At 43.2% G+C, this 16,344-nt stretch overlaps 1 pseudogene; it reads right to left on the bottom strand.

Moving 5' to 3' along the window:
- LOC120848765 overlaps positions 1-15,793 on the bottom strand; it is a 43,745-nt pseudogene extending 27,952 nt beyond the window's left edge.
- Positions 15,794-16,344: the final 551 nt, after the last annotated feature.

Here is a 16,344-nt window from a genome sequence, read left to right as displayed (position 1 = left end):
GAAATCGTCAAATTGCACGTTTAGAAACTTGACGGATAAATTTTGAATGGCCTCTTCCTAGCCATACAGAGAAAAACTGATATATTATATCTATACTTTTTTTTTATTCTACAGCTAGGTCATTTGGAGCGTTAAAATAGTGAACACCAACTTCTACATTATAATCTCATCTTCGCGTTTTCGCTCGATGGTTGGTGGACACCGCGAATTCGAATTCCGATTCTCGCTATTATGGTACGCTGGGCAGTAAAACATCGGGAAAAACACGCAACAAGATCGCAGATATGAAATAGAAAGATGATTACCCACATTGGGAGTAACAGTCAAGATTATTCTTTTGCCTTTTATAGATATATATATAAAAAAAAAAGATTTATAAGGCCTGCGCACGGCGACAACGTTAGTGAATCCCTGACCCGCCACAAACGGCAAAACAAAACCACCTTTAAGACAGGGCCTGAGCCTGAAGTCATCGTTAGTGGATCCCTGACCCTCCCCAAGCAGCAAAACGAAATTACATATAAGACAAGGCCTAATCATGAAGTAATCGTTAGTGGATCCCTGACCCGCCCCAAGTCGCACAACGAAACTATCTAGAAGCCAAGCCTGATAATGAAGTCATCCTGAGTGGAACCCTCACCCGCACCAAGTGGCGAAACAAAACCACACAGAAGTCAAGGCCTGCGCATGACGCCATCGTTTGTGAATCCCTGACCCAACCTAAGCAGCAAAACAAAACCACATAGAAGACAGGGCTTGAGCATGAAGTCATCGTTAGTGAATCCTTAACCAACCCCAAACGGCAAAAAAAAAAAAAAACACATATCAAACAAGGTTTGCCTTTGAAGTCATCGTTATCGGATCCCTGACCCGCCCCAAAAGGCAAAACAAAACAACATATGAAACAAGGCCTGCACCTGAAGTCATCGTTGTGGATTCCTGACCCGCCACAAGCAGCACAACAAAACCATATAAAAGACAAGGCTTGAGCATGAAGTCATCGTTAGTGAATCCCTAACCTTCCCCCCCCCCCTCCCTTCCTCTGCAAAACAAAACCAGATAGACGACAAGGCCTGAGCATGGGGTCATTGTTAGTGGATTCCTGACCCGCCCCAAAAGGCAAAACAAAACCACATAGAAGACAAGGCCTGAGCATGAAGTCATCGTTAGTGGATCCTTTACCCGCCCCGAGCAGCACAATGTAACCGCATAAAACACAAGGCCTGAGCATGAAGTCATCATTAGTGCATCCCTGACCCGCTCCAAATGCAAACAAAAACATATGGAAGACAAGTGCTCATGAAGTCATTGTTAGTGGATCCCTGACCCACCCCAAGAGGCAAAACAAAACCACATAGAAGACAAGGACTGCGCATGAAGTCATCAAGGGTTGATCCCTGACCCGCCCCAAGCGACAAAACAAGACCACCTAGGGGACAGGGCCAGCCAATGAAGTCGTCGTGAGTGGACCCGTCACCCGCACCAAACGGCAAAACAGAACCACCATTAAGCCAAGGCCTGAGCATGGAGTCATCGTTGGTGGATCCCTGAACCGCTCTAAGCAGCACAACGAAACCACATATACGACAAGGCCTGAGCATGAACACATAAACGCTTTCGCGTTTGTGTGTGTTCAGTAGACTAACCGGACGCATTTTAGGAACAAGAGCCCTGGATTAGGTCCGTTCTTGGCAAAACCAACAAACAATAACTTTAATTTTATCCGCTAAGAAGTGTCCCTATCCTATTGTTCAATGTGACCCCCAAACCCGCCCTGGCGCTGAGACATTAAACCTTTCAAACGATGCATACCCAGGTGCAATGTCGAGTCTCGATTTGATGAGAGTAATATTTGTCTTCTGAAATTCGAGTGGCTGCCTTGTCTTTTGCAGTAAGTCATACATGGCGCATTAAAATATAAATTATTTATTAGGTAGTTATCACTTCCACGATATTGAGACCACAGATTTAGCCTCGCCAATAATTAACAGGTTACGAGGCGCGTACCAGAGCCATAGTTATGACGCCACAATCCCCATTCTGTTAAATATGACATCATTATTTTTTTCCGTCAAAAAAGTAAATGGTGTTGAACACAATCCACAATATTTCGCCCAAGCAAAAAAAAAAAAAAGAAAAAAAAAAGACAAAACGGGATTAAGAGGACGCGAAAGGAAAGTAGGGAGAAAAAATTTTATTGAGAGCCTGTCTTCATGACAGACGGATCAAGAAGTATCTTCGTCTTCAAGTTTTGCGAAGCTCTCTTCCCAGCTCGAAATGACTGACTGGCCGGACGCTCTGCAGGGAAGCATATCGTCGGGCACCTTTATATTCGAAAATCTTACCAGGCTCAAACTTTAGTCCCCGCTGGGTGATTCCACGTCAATTCATGCAATGATGGTCCGGGTCATAATTTAGATATTTTTGTTAAAAATATATATGAAAGCCATGTTCTTGAGAGGAACATTCAGCTAGATATGAACGCCGTAACAATTTTTTTCGCTGAGAAATAAAATGGAGAAGCTTTTGGCGTGGAAATTGAGAAGATTTCACAATGCTACTTTGCACAGTCGTCATTTTCTTATCGAAAGTTTCACGGCACCATAACTTTTTTAATAGGTTTTACCAAGGTTATGCAATACATACATAAAAAATGAAAAATATCCATAAAATATTTCAATGCAAACAAAAATATCAAACATGGCACAAAAACGCGTTTTAGAGACATATTCACAATTTTTTTGCAAATAAACCATCTTTCATAATACTTCACAAAACATATCAAAATGCGCGTATTTAAATATTCTTTACGAATATATAAAGATAATATGCCCACCCTTAAACATATTTTTGTTATCAACGCGGAAATTCGGCTGATTTCTCGAAATGTGGCAAGATTGGGCGTCGATATTTAAAAAACTCCATCTTTTATTTTCTTTAAACTCCCCTTGGCACTTTGCAGTGACTTGAACTAACCTGTGATGGCAAAAGATTGAGTAACATATGACCTCCAAGCGGGAAAAGCTACGACAAACCTTCACTCGGAGCGAGCCGACGTCTTCGTCATAGCGGCTTTGCCACACAGCACCAAACGTTTGGGCGTTAGTTATGGCATGTATTTTATATTATTAAAATTCTTTTTTTATACGCGGTGAGTATTAGTGACGTGAAAAGGAGCTTTGAGCTGGAATGCCATTAATTAGCTTACAATTCACAGGAATAAAACGGCCCCACTCTGCAAATTCGCTACCTATGCATCATACATAAGCTTAAAACTCTCAGTTGCGCGAATGGCCATGTATACATCTTGCCTCTCGGCATATGCTGACTTTCACAGATGAGTTTCCTGGAGAGTTTCCGGGATTCCTTTGACAGGTTTTACGGTGGTCCACTTTGCTTGCTTCACCGCACGAAACTCTCGAACTCGAAGACAGTTGTGAGCACTGCGCAGAGTGGTTTGACGCGTTTTGCGAAGTGCTGAAGGCATGTAGTTCTCACCAGGAACGCAAGCGATTGTACGTGCTTCTGCCATCAATCATCCTGAAGAAAACAATATTGCGTCTGGTGTCGGGTGCGACTGCCTACATGATTGATCAAACATGAAAACTGAAGCGCAAAGGTGGTGTTTGGGCAACCCCTGATGCCTACATGGGGAAAAAGGCGAATGCCGAAGACGGGGGGGTTGCAATTGAGTACTACACACGCGACGACCTCGCATGCTCTGTTCAAAGCCCCGACAAAAAGGACGTCGTCAAAGCCATGATCAACGACATGTTCAAAGTCGTAAAAAGTTTATGACCCGCTCTATTAAGGAAGCTTACCAGCTGTTTAGGAAGGACCATCCCCAACCCGAACTAGGCATCTCCAAATTTTATTCCCTACGACCAAAATGGGTAAAAAAAAAAAAAGTCCCGAGCACGAGGTGTGCGCATGCATATATTGCGTCAATTTTCAGTTGCTTTTAACGGCAATAACAAATGCCCCAAAGAAGACATTTACTGAAGACGACCTCAAGCCCATCTACCTCTTCTGCGCTCCACGGAACGATTGCTTTCTGCGCCGTTGCGAAAAGTGCCCAAAAACGCAGAGCATCCCGCTGCAGTCGCTTCATCTCGACGAAGACAAAGAGATCTGTTTCGCGTTATGGGACGCTGGCGAACTCGTCAAAAAGGTTATGGACACTTCTGCCTTCCTGCGGCAATAGGAGAGCGAAAAGTATATGAGGCATTCTTACATCCTTGACCTTGAACGAAGCCTGATACATGAATCAAGAACCGCCTTACCACCCAAGGCAGTGATGTTCCACTTCGATTTTGCGGAAAAATGGACAGTACTCTTTCCAACGGAAGTGCAGAGTTTTCATTGAAAAAAAACTCAAGTGTCTCTCTCCGCAAGTGTGGTTACGTCCACGCAAGGCACGCAAAGCTTTGCCGTTGTCACCGATGGTACACGAAACATGACACAGCTCACGCTCTTCTAGCCACATAGGCCATAAAAGAGTATGTTAATGTTCATTTCCCAGTCTTTTTTGAAATAATTTTTGTATCAGACGGAGCGGCAGCGCATTTCAAGAATAGCTTCCAATTCCACGAATTGTCTCGGAAGCCGCACTCTTCGGCAAGATGGATCTTTTCAGCCACTGGACACGGAGAAAGCGCTTGTGATGAAGTAGGTGGAAGTACCAACGCTCACCAAGTTCCTCGCTTGCGTTGAGTTGAGCGAGATCTTCGCTCAACTCAACGATTGCCACCGCTAAAGACTTTGTGGAAGTGCTACGTAAAAAAGTAACAAATGTCTGCATGTTCCACCTGTCTGTGGAACGGGTTCGAGAGTTTCGTGCGGTAAAGCAAGCAGAGTGGACCACCATAAAACCTGTGAGAGGAATCCAGGCTTCTCATCTGTGGAAGTCATCATATGCCGAGAGGCCGGATGTATACATGGCTACTCGCATAACTGAGAGTTTTAAGCTTATCAATGCATAGTTAGCGAATTCGCACAGTGGGGCCGTTTTGTTCCTGTGAATTGTAAGCTAATTAATGGTATTCCAGCTCAAAGTCCATTTTCGCGTCACTAATACTCAGCCCTTATGAAAAAAAAATTTTAATAATATAAAATACATGCCATAACTAACGCTCAAAACGTTTGGTGCTGTGCTTCAAAGCCGCTATGACGAAGACGTCGGCTCGCTCCGAGTGAAGGTTTGTCGTAGCTTTTCCCGCTTGGACGTCATATGTTACTCAATCTTTTGCCATCACAGGTTAGTTCAAGTCACTGCAAAGTGCCAAGGGGAGTTTAAAGAAAATAAAAGATGGCGTTTTTTAAATATCGACGCCCAATCTTGCCACATTTTGAGAAATCAGCCAAATTTCCACGTTGATAACAAAAATATGTTTAAGGATGGGCATATTATATTTATATATTCGTAAAGAATATTTAAATACGCGCATTTTGATATGTTTTGTGAAGTATTATGAAAGATGGTTTTTTTGCAAAAAAATTGTGAATATGTCTCTAAAACGCGTTTTTGTGCCATGTTTGATATTTTTGTTTGCATTGAAATATTTTATGGATATTTTTAATTTTTTACGTATGTGTTGTATAACCTTTGCAAAACCTATTAAAAAAGTTATGGTGCCGTGAAAGGTTCGATAAGGAAATGACGACTGTGCAAAGTAGCATTGTGAAATCTTCTCAATTTCCACGCCTTAAAGGGTAACTGCAAAGAAAAAAAAGTTTTTTTTTAAACAGCCTAATTGGGACAAGCATGTCACAAAACAAATGTTCCGCGAAAAAAAATATTTTTTTATCAATATTTACGCCACAGGACGTAATTTAGTAGTCAGAATTTCTCCACATTTGAAACTCCCGCGCTTTCGACCCCCGCGGAAGAGGAGTACGCCCCGCCCCTCACTCTCCTTGCGTTGCGGAGTTGAACGACGCAGCGTCTCGACTTCCGGTAAGATCTGGCAACCACGCCAGGCCGTGGTATTTTTTTTTTTGGTTTGACGCGGTTTGCGAGCACATGTAGCGAAGACGTAACCGGAGAAGTGCCCCTGTGATGTTTCCGGAAGATGGAAAGTATCGTTCGTAATCGTCGTGCGCGCTTTCAAACCGAAGGGAGTCACAGAATCCACGAGTGCGCAACCACGAGCCAAGGTTCACGACAGCGCTGCGTTGGTTTCGGCGATCTCGTTCCGTTTGGTGCAACACGGCGATGAGACAGAGCTGAAACGTTTGTGGTGTGTGTAATGCGGTGCTAACACGGAGCGCAAATTGGTTGTTGTGGGGTTGACGTTCAACCAGTTAAGTCCCGTCGTCGTCAGCTGATCCAGTCAAACTGGTCCGGGAGGACGCTGGGAGCGTTCTTAAAAGTGAATCTGCCTCGTTCTGTTTCAAAATGTGGAAGTTTCGCGACGCATTCCGTGAGTAAAAAGCTGCGGGCGTTTTCAACAAAATTACTACGTTTTAATTGAACAATGGACTCCGCATTGTTGTCCTAAATCTGCCGTTTTTATGCTTCCTGTTGGACTGAGTTTGCACAGCGACGTGTTGCATCGTGCGGTGTGAATAAATTTGGGCACGATTTCGTACCTGCCTACAGATGCATGAACGACATAGTGCTTTTTTTTATTTTCTGTCTAGTCGCGGACGTTAGGTGCACACGGGGCGAATCTCGACGGCCTCCAGAGCGATATGACGAGAACGTAACTGGACACGTTTGTCGCTACGCGAACGCCCGATTGCCTCCACCCAAGTAGCATTCCTTTCGGGTCGACAAGGCTGCTGGAAGGCTCACTGTCGGGATCACGCATCTACGAAAAGTCAGCATTTGCACGCACAAACAAGCAAAAAAAAAAAAAAAAAAAAAAAGCACGCTAAGCAAGCAAAGAGGGAAACGAAAGAACCGCGCTATGAAAGCCAAAACCCCGCGTCGCTTCCTATCACTAACACCTGCGACAGCTGCTAAACACACACTACTTCACTTCAAGAAGTCTCACTCAAGCACCTGGGTCAGCACGAAACGACGAAACACTGATCACTTCGGCGAAACGATTAGTCGAGGTAGGCGAGACAGGCGGGAGCAGACTACGGCGGCCATGAAAGATGGCGAAGCTTTTGTTTGTATGAATCCAAACGTAAGTGCCCGTCTTGTAAACCTTTTGTAAAGAATAGTAACTCTCATCACATGGGTTATTCTTTAAACGTAAAAATATGCCGCTCAAAAGGAAATTGCAACGAATAACAAAGGTTTAACAACCAAGAGCTAAGCTGTCAATCAAACTCTTAGCCAATGAGAACCTTTTGGGATTGACGTCACATAATCACAACTTCGTGGCGCGCGATTTAAAACGGGCGAAATAGCCGCAAACTAAAATCAGTCTCACGCAATAAATATTGCTGTAAAAAATGTTTTTTCTCGCGGAAAAATTGTTTTTTGACATGCTTGTCCCAATTAGGCTATTTAAAAAAAAAAACGTTTTTTTCTTTGCAGTTACCCTTTAAGCTTCTCTATTTTATATCTCAGCGAAAAAAATTGTTACGGCGTTCATATCTAGCTGAATGTTCCTCCCAAAAACATGGCTTTTGCATATATTTTTAACAAAAATATCTAAAATATGACCCGGACCATCATTGCATGAATTGACGTGGAATCACCCCGCTGTCGCTTGGAGTTCGTCTCCGGGATAAAGAGCACGCACTCGAAGACGTGCTGCAGTGTCGAACCCTCGACTGGACAGTCGAGGGTTCGACTGTCCAGGATGTGGGCGAGACGGACCTGGTAGTCGCTGTCGGCCTGCGGAACGCTCGGAGACGCGCCCAGGGTTCTGGCCCCCACCTTCCGGCTCCATCATCATAGGCGACAGTCGCTCGAATGAGAAGTCGAACCACTTCGGCGTGGCTGTGTGCCAGCGATTGCCGGTTTTGACCGAGGCCACGCACAGATCAGAAAGAAAAAAAAAAGAAGATAAGAAAAAAGAGCAACTACCATAGAATTTCTCGGCGTTAAGGAAGATTAACAAAACACGTAACAGTAAAAATATCTACACCTCTAACCGCCGACAATGCACATGAACCTTTATTCATATTGAAACTCGTTTCGAGATAGGATTTGTTTAACCGCAATCACGTGTTTCGCAGCCTATACATGCTTAATATCGACTCTCATAATATTCCTACGAAAAATAACAATAGATTGTTCTCTTCCTACGGCACAAACTAGTGTGCTATAATCATTTAGTCGCGGCTGCGACCACTGTCACAAATGTTTTTCTAAGTTTTGCTGGTACAAGGAACATAGACCAGCAAAACTAAAATTACCACTTAGATACACCTTGGTACTAAGAAAATTTTTGAAATGATTTTGTGGACTTTTTAGACACACTAAAACAATAGAAAAGTATTATACTTTCGATTATACACACTAGATGAGCTATCCTGCTTCCTGTGAAGTACACAGACAATAATGATATTTACCACATCTTTATCCCACATTTTGTCGAGTAGCAACCGTCAAAGAGAAGAGCACATATTTTTGCTTAACACTGGCTTAATATTGCACCACAAGGTTGTATCCCAAAGTCCCCGAACTGGTTTTATTATGTGGAAAATAAGAAAGTAGGTGCTTGTGCCGTTATAGGTAGCTGGAAGCATATCACACGAGTAGATGGGTCATGCGGCGGGTAATACTACATCAAGTATCCTGGTGACAGCAGAGTTCATTTGCCGACAGAGGGTCAAAGCCGTCTGCGCTTTGAAAAATGAACGGAAAACATGAGCAGAAGGTTTGCGTGAAATTTTGCGTGAAGTTGGGTAAATCTGCCACAGAAACTGGAAATGCTTCATCAGGCATACCGTGATGCTGCTGTGGGACGCAGTCAGTGTTTTGAGTGGTATTCTCGGTCCTAGGGCGGTCAAACCTCGCGGAAGACGGCGAGACAGTACAACACCCGAGAATGTTAAGAAAATTGCACAACTAAACCGAGAAGATCGTCGCCGAACCATTGGTGAACTGTGTGAAATGGAAGGAATTGGTTACGCGCAGTACCAATAAATTCTCAATGCACACCTGCAAGTGCACCGCGTCCTCACGAAGTTTATTCCCCGACTTTTGACTTCCAACCAGAATCAACGGCGTGTTTATGTGTACATGGAGCTTCGTGACTCCGCACGTGTAGGCGCAACCTTCGTCGTCACTCACCAATGCGGATGAATCGTGGTTTTACGTTTATAACAATAATATTAATAATTATAATATAATAATATTGCTTAAATCTGATTCGATTCGGATTATATTTCCGAAATAAAGCAGCAATCTTCCCATTTGAAGTGCGGAGTTCATCGAGACCAAAAAAAGCAACAAAAGTGAGTAGTAATACCATAACCAAGCGCATAGTTTTGTTAGATGCAAAGTGGGTAGTTTGGTGCGGGAGATGTTTTCGCGAAAAGCGGATTGTTATTTCAAATTTCTTTCGCGACGTTCAGCGAAGCTTGCAAATCTAAGTCCGCCGGAAACGACCTGAAATTTGGCACAACTAAAACTGGCTGTTGCATTATGACAACGCGCTTAGTCACAGTTCCCTCAAGACCACTGACTTTTCGGCAAAGAACACCATGGATATCGCACCCATCCTCGCTACTCAACCGACCTATCCCCCACCGAATTCACCTTGATTCCTAAAATTAAATTAAAGCTCAAAGTGCGTCGCTTTGAAAAGGTGGACAGCATCCAACAACAAGCGCAGAAGGTCCCTGACAGCTTCATGAAACATGAATTTAAGAAACCGTTTCATGACTGGCAAACGCGCTTGGACCGATGCATTCAGTCCAGTGTTGGGCAGAAATACTCAAAAATGTATTTGAAAATATAAATACTGGGATACATTAAAATAGTAGCTAAAATACTGATACTAAGATACATCTGTAAAAATGTATCGCGATACGTATTGGAAATACATTTTAAAAAGAGGCAAAAGTATTTGGAAATACAAATACAGGAATACATTTTAGGGAAGGCAGAAATACAAATACAGAAATACTGATACTGCAATACATTTTTCAAGTTTTTTGAGACGCCAACTGAGATGAAGCTTGAAGTTTGAAGTGGATGTTTTCGAACCCGAAATTACTTTCCTGTAGGCTTGGCACTTTGCCTTGAAGGTAGTGGTTTCGGACGATAAGGAGTCTTCAAAGGGGCCCCAAAAAACGTTCCATGAAGGGCTGACCGCGGTCCCTTCCATGACATCCTGTCTATCTGACGAGGGACTCCTGTCAACCTTGACCACATGATGTCACTGTGGAATGAACGCGTATTCTTTATCTGTACGTGTGGCCTTGAACATGAAACTTTATCACGGTGCTGTATGAAAGGACAATGCGTACTTTCGTTTTAGGTTACCTAGTTGAAGATCGTTCATACAGTGTCATTTGGAATTTTTGAGAATAGTGGAAAACCTGAAGCATCTTGGAATACATGTCTTATCTTCTGTTAAGGTTGAAAAAACGACACGGTAGCATCCCTGTTCTGAAGGTCCTTACTACCGACCCTCCGCCACCGACGCACGGTATGCAATCCTCAAGTTTTTCCTAGCATTATCTAAACAGAGACTTCGTGGATTGCGAACTGATATTGCCGGCACAGGTGCGAGCTGTCCGAGAAACAGCGGTCTCAAGACGAGTCGCGGGATTATGTAGTCTGGGATGGCACAGCGAGGCCACTTCTGGCCTCCTTCTGGGTTTCGGATCACCAGAGCAGCAGGCCACGTTCACGTCGGCTGATGACGTACCCTTGAGCCGAGCAATGTTAAGGGCGCAGCCCGTAACATTGCACGGCTGGGTGTACTCTGTATGCTAAGGCAAGAGAGACGGTTAGCAGCGGGCATTGGATGCCAGCAAACAATGACTCAAGAAATCCCCACCTAAGGACCTGCGGCAGAAGATGCTCTGACTCCACTCCTGGCACGCCACCTGGTTCGAGTCCCCGACTACGCAACATTTCTCAGAAGAGAGAAGAGGACACATAGAAAAATACCGTATTTACTCGCGTATAGGTCGACCTGTTTTTCAAAAATCGCCTCATCAAAACTGGGGGGTCGACCAATACGCGAATCCCGGTATTATATTTTTCAACTTTTTTTTTTTTTCGGGGGTCCCGAAGTTAGGGGTTCGACCTATACGACGTATCGACCGATATGCGAGTAAATACGGTAGTTTGCAGAATCATAAGGAACCTTCATCAGCATAGTAACAATGCCCCAGCATTTCCTTAACTTTGGCGCCCTCCGAAGTAAAAAAAAAAAAATAAAAAAATGCGTTCGCACTTTTTTTTTTGTTTGTTTCTTCGGGGGGGGGGGGGGGGGAGTATTTCTCAAGAAATGTAACGAAATACATTTCATTCTGATTGTATCGCGATACAAAGAAACATTCCAAATGTATTTCGATGCAGGAATACAGATACTGGTGCAAAAAAAGTATCGCAATACAGAAATACTGATACGAAATGTATTTCTAAAATACTATCGCGATACATTTGTATCGCGATACTGCCCAACCCTGATTCAGTCCCACGAGGACAACTTAAAAAGGTCACTAAGCTTAAACCGATGTATGATAAAAAAATAAAATAATCCGTTCTGCACACCCAGTCCGGGAACTTTCGATTACCACCTCGTTTTATGCCTCCAGTATAACATTGTTAAGGGAACGTTCCTAAATCCAAAATAAATAAACAACCGTTTTCTCATAGAATATTAACATAGTTATTTTAAAAAAAGTTTTACTGATGTAAAACATCGGGTAACAACGAAAGTATTGGAATTCTATAAAGGTTAATTATACGCACGAGGTAATTTAAATAAGATAAAATATAATACTAATTTTGCAAGCGGTGATAGTGTTGACATTGAAAACAAATAGTACGGCAATTGTTTCGATAACTTAATTGTCTCTTTCAATAATAACATAATTATTGGTTGAAGTATTTCTCTCTGTCAGTACGTATCCCCGATATTCCACTTCTCATTAAAATGCTTAACGAGGCAAACCGTTACAGGAACGATCAGGAATCATCAAGCTATTCTGTCTTACTTTCATGGCGTTCAAAGCTATACAGGAGGTTGCCGCCAAAATTTTCTTTTCGCACATTAGGCAAGTACCGAAGGCTCTCAATCACGTATCTGCTTAATCGAGGGCAGCTGCATTCTACGAGTCGCCGCCAATCGATGGCGCCAGAGAACTCCACGTTCAACTCACGTTAATCTGCGGGGTTTGGTTTAACCAGCCAGTTTCATCGCGCAGCTACGGTATTGCCGTATTTTTATTGTCGACATTGGGCGCATTAGGGGGGATCGGTGGCCGAGTGGTCTAGCGCACACCAGCTCGGAGCACGGGAAGCGAAAGCTCGCTCTGCAGAACCCAGAAATCCTTGGTGCAATCCCCGCCCCTGCCCGTTTCGATCAGGATGAGCATCGTACCGGCGCGCGGTCGTGTATCACTACTGCGTGGCTCACGTTAAAGACCCCAGGCTAGTAGTTGTACCGCACTGGTAAAATTGCTTATCTACACCTGAGACACCAGACGCCCACTGAGGCAGACTAACTTCCGGCTGTATAAACATACACACAACAATTTGCTGTTGTCGGGGGCATTGCTAATTGGATTCTAACGTTGGGGACGTGTGACATGACCCTACGTAATAAAATCAGTCTTGGGTAACAACGCGTACTAGTTACACGTTACTGTAACTTCGTTACTTTTTTGGTAACTTGTAACTGTAACGAGTTACTTTTTCGAAATGTAACTTGTAACTGTTGTTCTATTACTTTTTTCAGGTAACAATGAAAGTAACGACGTTACTTTTGTCGTTACTTTCCAGTTACCTTATGAGTATTCATTGAACAAGCACAGCCTAGCTAGTCCTTGCACTTCCCAAATTGTCTTTTCCGACATTTTGAGTGCCAAGTTTGGCCTTGCACAAACTTGTGAATACGTTCTTTCTCGCGAGCCACGACCTGAACATAGCTACGTGTAGATTTGATGAAAAAAATCTAGTTATCTTCCCGCACGCGCTTGTACTTTCAGACTGGACGCAAACATCTTAGTATCTTGAAGTACTATCTATTTTACGGTTTATCTTTTTTCTGCGCAAACGCTTTTTAATCGGGTGAATCAACCGTGAATGAACAATACAAGCGGAGGGCGCTGCGTATGTTTTTTTTTTTATATTTATTTTGATCAGCGCCACTACTACGCAATGAGCATGCTTCGTATATTGATTTGCGTCACTACTCCGGCGTGGTGTCAACAGTCGATGCAAAATTTATTGCTGTTTGCGCGGGGTTTGTTTCTGGCTTGCCGGGTACGAACTGAAATATGTCCAACGACTCTGTGAAGCCAGCGCAACCGTCAACGAGCCAGCAATGTGCTAGCGCTACCAAGGATAGGGCATTTGTATTGGGTCCGCGTTTGCACCCGTGCAATTCCTTCCAGCGCGCCAGTTGAGCGTATGTTCAGCAAGGGCAGGGACGCGTTCGCCATCGAACGAGGGAAACTTCCAGACACTAATTTCGAGCAGCAACTGCTGCTAAGTTACAATATGAAGTAAAAAGTGCAACGTTTAATTTTATGCAATAAAACTTGGTGAGGGGCGTTTCCTATTTTTTCCTATTTTTGTATGGAAAAGTAACTGAAAAGTAACGTAGTTACTTTTTAAAAGTAACTGTAACTGTAACGAGTTCCTATTTTGTTGTGGTAACTGTAACGATAACTTCGCTACTTTTTTCTGAAAGTAACTGTAACTGTAACGAGTTACTTTTTAAAAGTAACCTACCCAAGACTGAATAAAATGTCGAGCCTAATTGAGGGGAATATCGATTTCTGTGCATGATTGGTGTGGTTTAATGAAAGAAACGGTGCTCCTTCGAGGCTGATGGGTTCCGTGTTTTTAACTCTTCTGAAAACGCTTGTTGAGTGTGTGCGTAAACTTGGAAGTCAAGAGAGATTTTGTTAGAAACATTCGTGGGACGGCTTTTTAGGAACGGAACGTGATTCAGGAGCTGCAGACATTGGTATTGAAAGTAGGCAATTCTCTTCATAGAGGAGGAACATAATTTTAAATTTTGTGCCCAGACTTTCTTCATTTATTTAGCTTGATGTACTGAGAAGATATTTTAAGGAGAAATTTCCAGAAGGTGAAGTGCAATACAATTATGCATTTTTATTCCCGCTGCTCCAACTGATGAATCCTTCTTCTTCTATAGCCGTCAATAGCCAACACACAGATTTTTTTTTTACTCATTGTCCTCAGCAATTTAAACTACAGCGTCCATGACATTCCAACCCCATTTAATCTCAGATAAATCTTTTTTATTAATGTTTTGCTCAGTTTTCTATTCTCCTACATTATACAAGATGTGCAAACAAAAACGTAAATGTGTGACGAGCTTTCGGCTAGCTACTTGGTTCACGCGTGTTTATGTAGACAGCTGAATATTAAACGAAAAACAATGTTGGGGGACAAACGTCCTGTTCATGTGTTCTCCGCAAATTGAGCTGCTTACAAGAACGAGGTTTATTTCTCTAGGCGGCCTACACGTTCCAAATAGCAACGGGATATTAAAGTCTCTTGAGAATTTCAGTCATAGAAATGAGGATTCACTGGTCCCTAGAACGCGGTCATTTTTTCTCGCATCAGTTTATTTCAACAAAACGCGGATTCTGCCAACCTTTATTAAGGTCATGCCAGGGGTACACATATAAAGGGGCACTGACACCCCCATAAAAACATTTTTATGTTTTGCCATGCGATCTCTTATATTGTCCAAGTACTAACAAATGAATATTTCGGTACAGTGTCATGTATATATCTATTAAAGCACAAAAAAAAAACAATCAGCTGCTTGAAACTGAAACTAATACTTGACTGGAGAGGAAGCAGACATACAGAGGAGGAGAAAGTCACCGAAAGTTACGTGCCTTTCCTACATTTTTCTTTTTTTTTTTTAAAGACGCATTTTTAAATTTTTACAGTCCCCCCAAAAAATGGTCATCATATTTTTGTCCATTTTTAGTATTGCTTGTGTGGCTTCGATGACCCACGAGTTTGACTACCTTTGGTGGTTGCGTCTAAACCATAGAAAACAGCAGGTGACCATGGAGAAGGGAATGAACGCGACTCAAACGGCCCAGTTTTCGATCGACGGTTCTTGGGAGGAAAGAAAACGAATTTCAAGCAGCAAATTGTGTTCTGGTTAACTCGGCTCTCAAATGTCATGTACAAATATAAACCTTGGCGAGCATAAATACCCTGTCAGTGTCTCTTTAAGACGTTAGCGATCTCATCTAAACAAATTCGTTTCTTATTTAGAGCATTGTGCTTTCTTTTACACATTGCATAAGAGATTCTGTGAAACGTCTGCTATCAACAACACAAAGACTTACCGTAGACCGCCATGAGAATCGACTCGGCATCCCGACTTGGCAGTGACTTTACGCGGCACGAATAGCGCCCACCCAGGTTCGTGGTGTCGCGCACCAGGTCCAGAGATCGAAACCTGTTGAAGCTGCTGCCGCCGGAAAGCGCGAAGTCCAGGATGAGTATCCTTAGCCTGTGGGACACATGTCTCTTTTCCAGTGCTGGGATCCACTTGTAAATGGGCTCTGGGTCGTCGTTGAGGTACCACTTGGCCACGAGTTGCTGTTCGTCTTTGGCCTTACTGTAGACGCAGTCAAGCAGCGCGGAGTCCTCGGTGCCGTTCTCAACCTATTTGGGCACAGAAAGGTGGAGAATGTGCACACATCACACATCTGCAGCAGTAAACAATAGGCACTTATGTTAGACTACGTGTTCAAATCGGTCCTGACTAAAAGAAAACGGTTGTATTAAAAAAAAGTAAAACGTTTACAAATTTCTGTAATGCGGAATTAGAGCGCAGCTCTTTAGGAGGGAGAGGGAAGGGTACAAAGGGAAGGCTATGCCCCTCCACCTCCTCCTAACCCTCCCCTTCTTCTTCTCGTAACCTCCTGCAATTCTCTTGCTCCCCTCCTTTCCTCCTCATCCTCCCCTTCTCCTCCTCCTCTTCTTCCTCCTCCAGCTAAATTTGTTCATGGGTGACGTGACACGAAGTCGTGTGACGTCATTTTCCAATCTAAATTTAGCGGGGATACTGAATTGGTGTTGAGGTCACGCAACGTGAAGTTCCCCGCTAAATATAGTACGAAAATTTCCCCGCCCAATCTAGCGTGCTACGTTTCTCTGCAAAATTTAGCGGGGAAATTGAAGTCACGTGACCTACACACATTTCAATTTCCCCGCTAAATTTAGCGGGGAAACTGTTATGTCTCACAATG

The sequence above is a fragment of the Ixodes scapularis genome, unplaced genomic scaffold (assembly GCF_016920785.2).
Source record: "Ixodes scapularis isolate PalLabHiFi unplaced genomic scaffold, ASM1692078v2 PGA_scaffold0__279_contigs__length_252992795, whole genome shotgun sequence".
Lineage (NCBI taxonomy): Eukaryota > Metazoa > Arthropoda > Arachnida > Ixodida > Ixodidae > Ixodes > Ixodes scapularis.
Note: the sequence above shows the minus strand (reverse complement) of the source record. Positions and strands in the feature narration are given on the sequence as shown.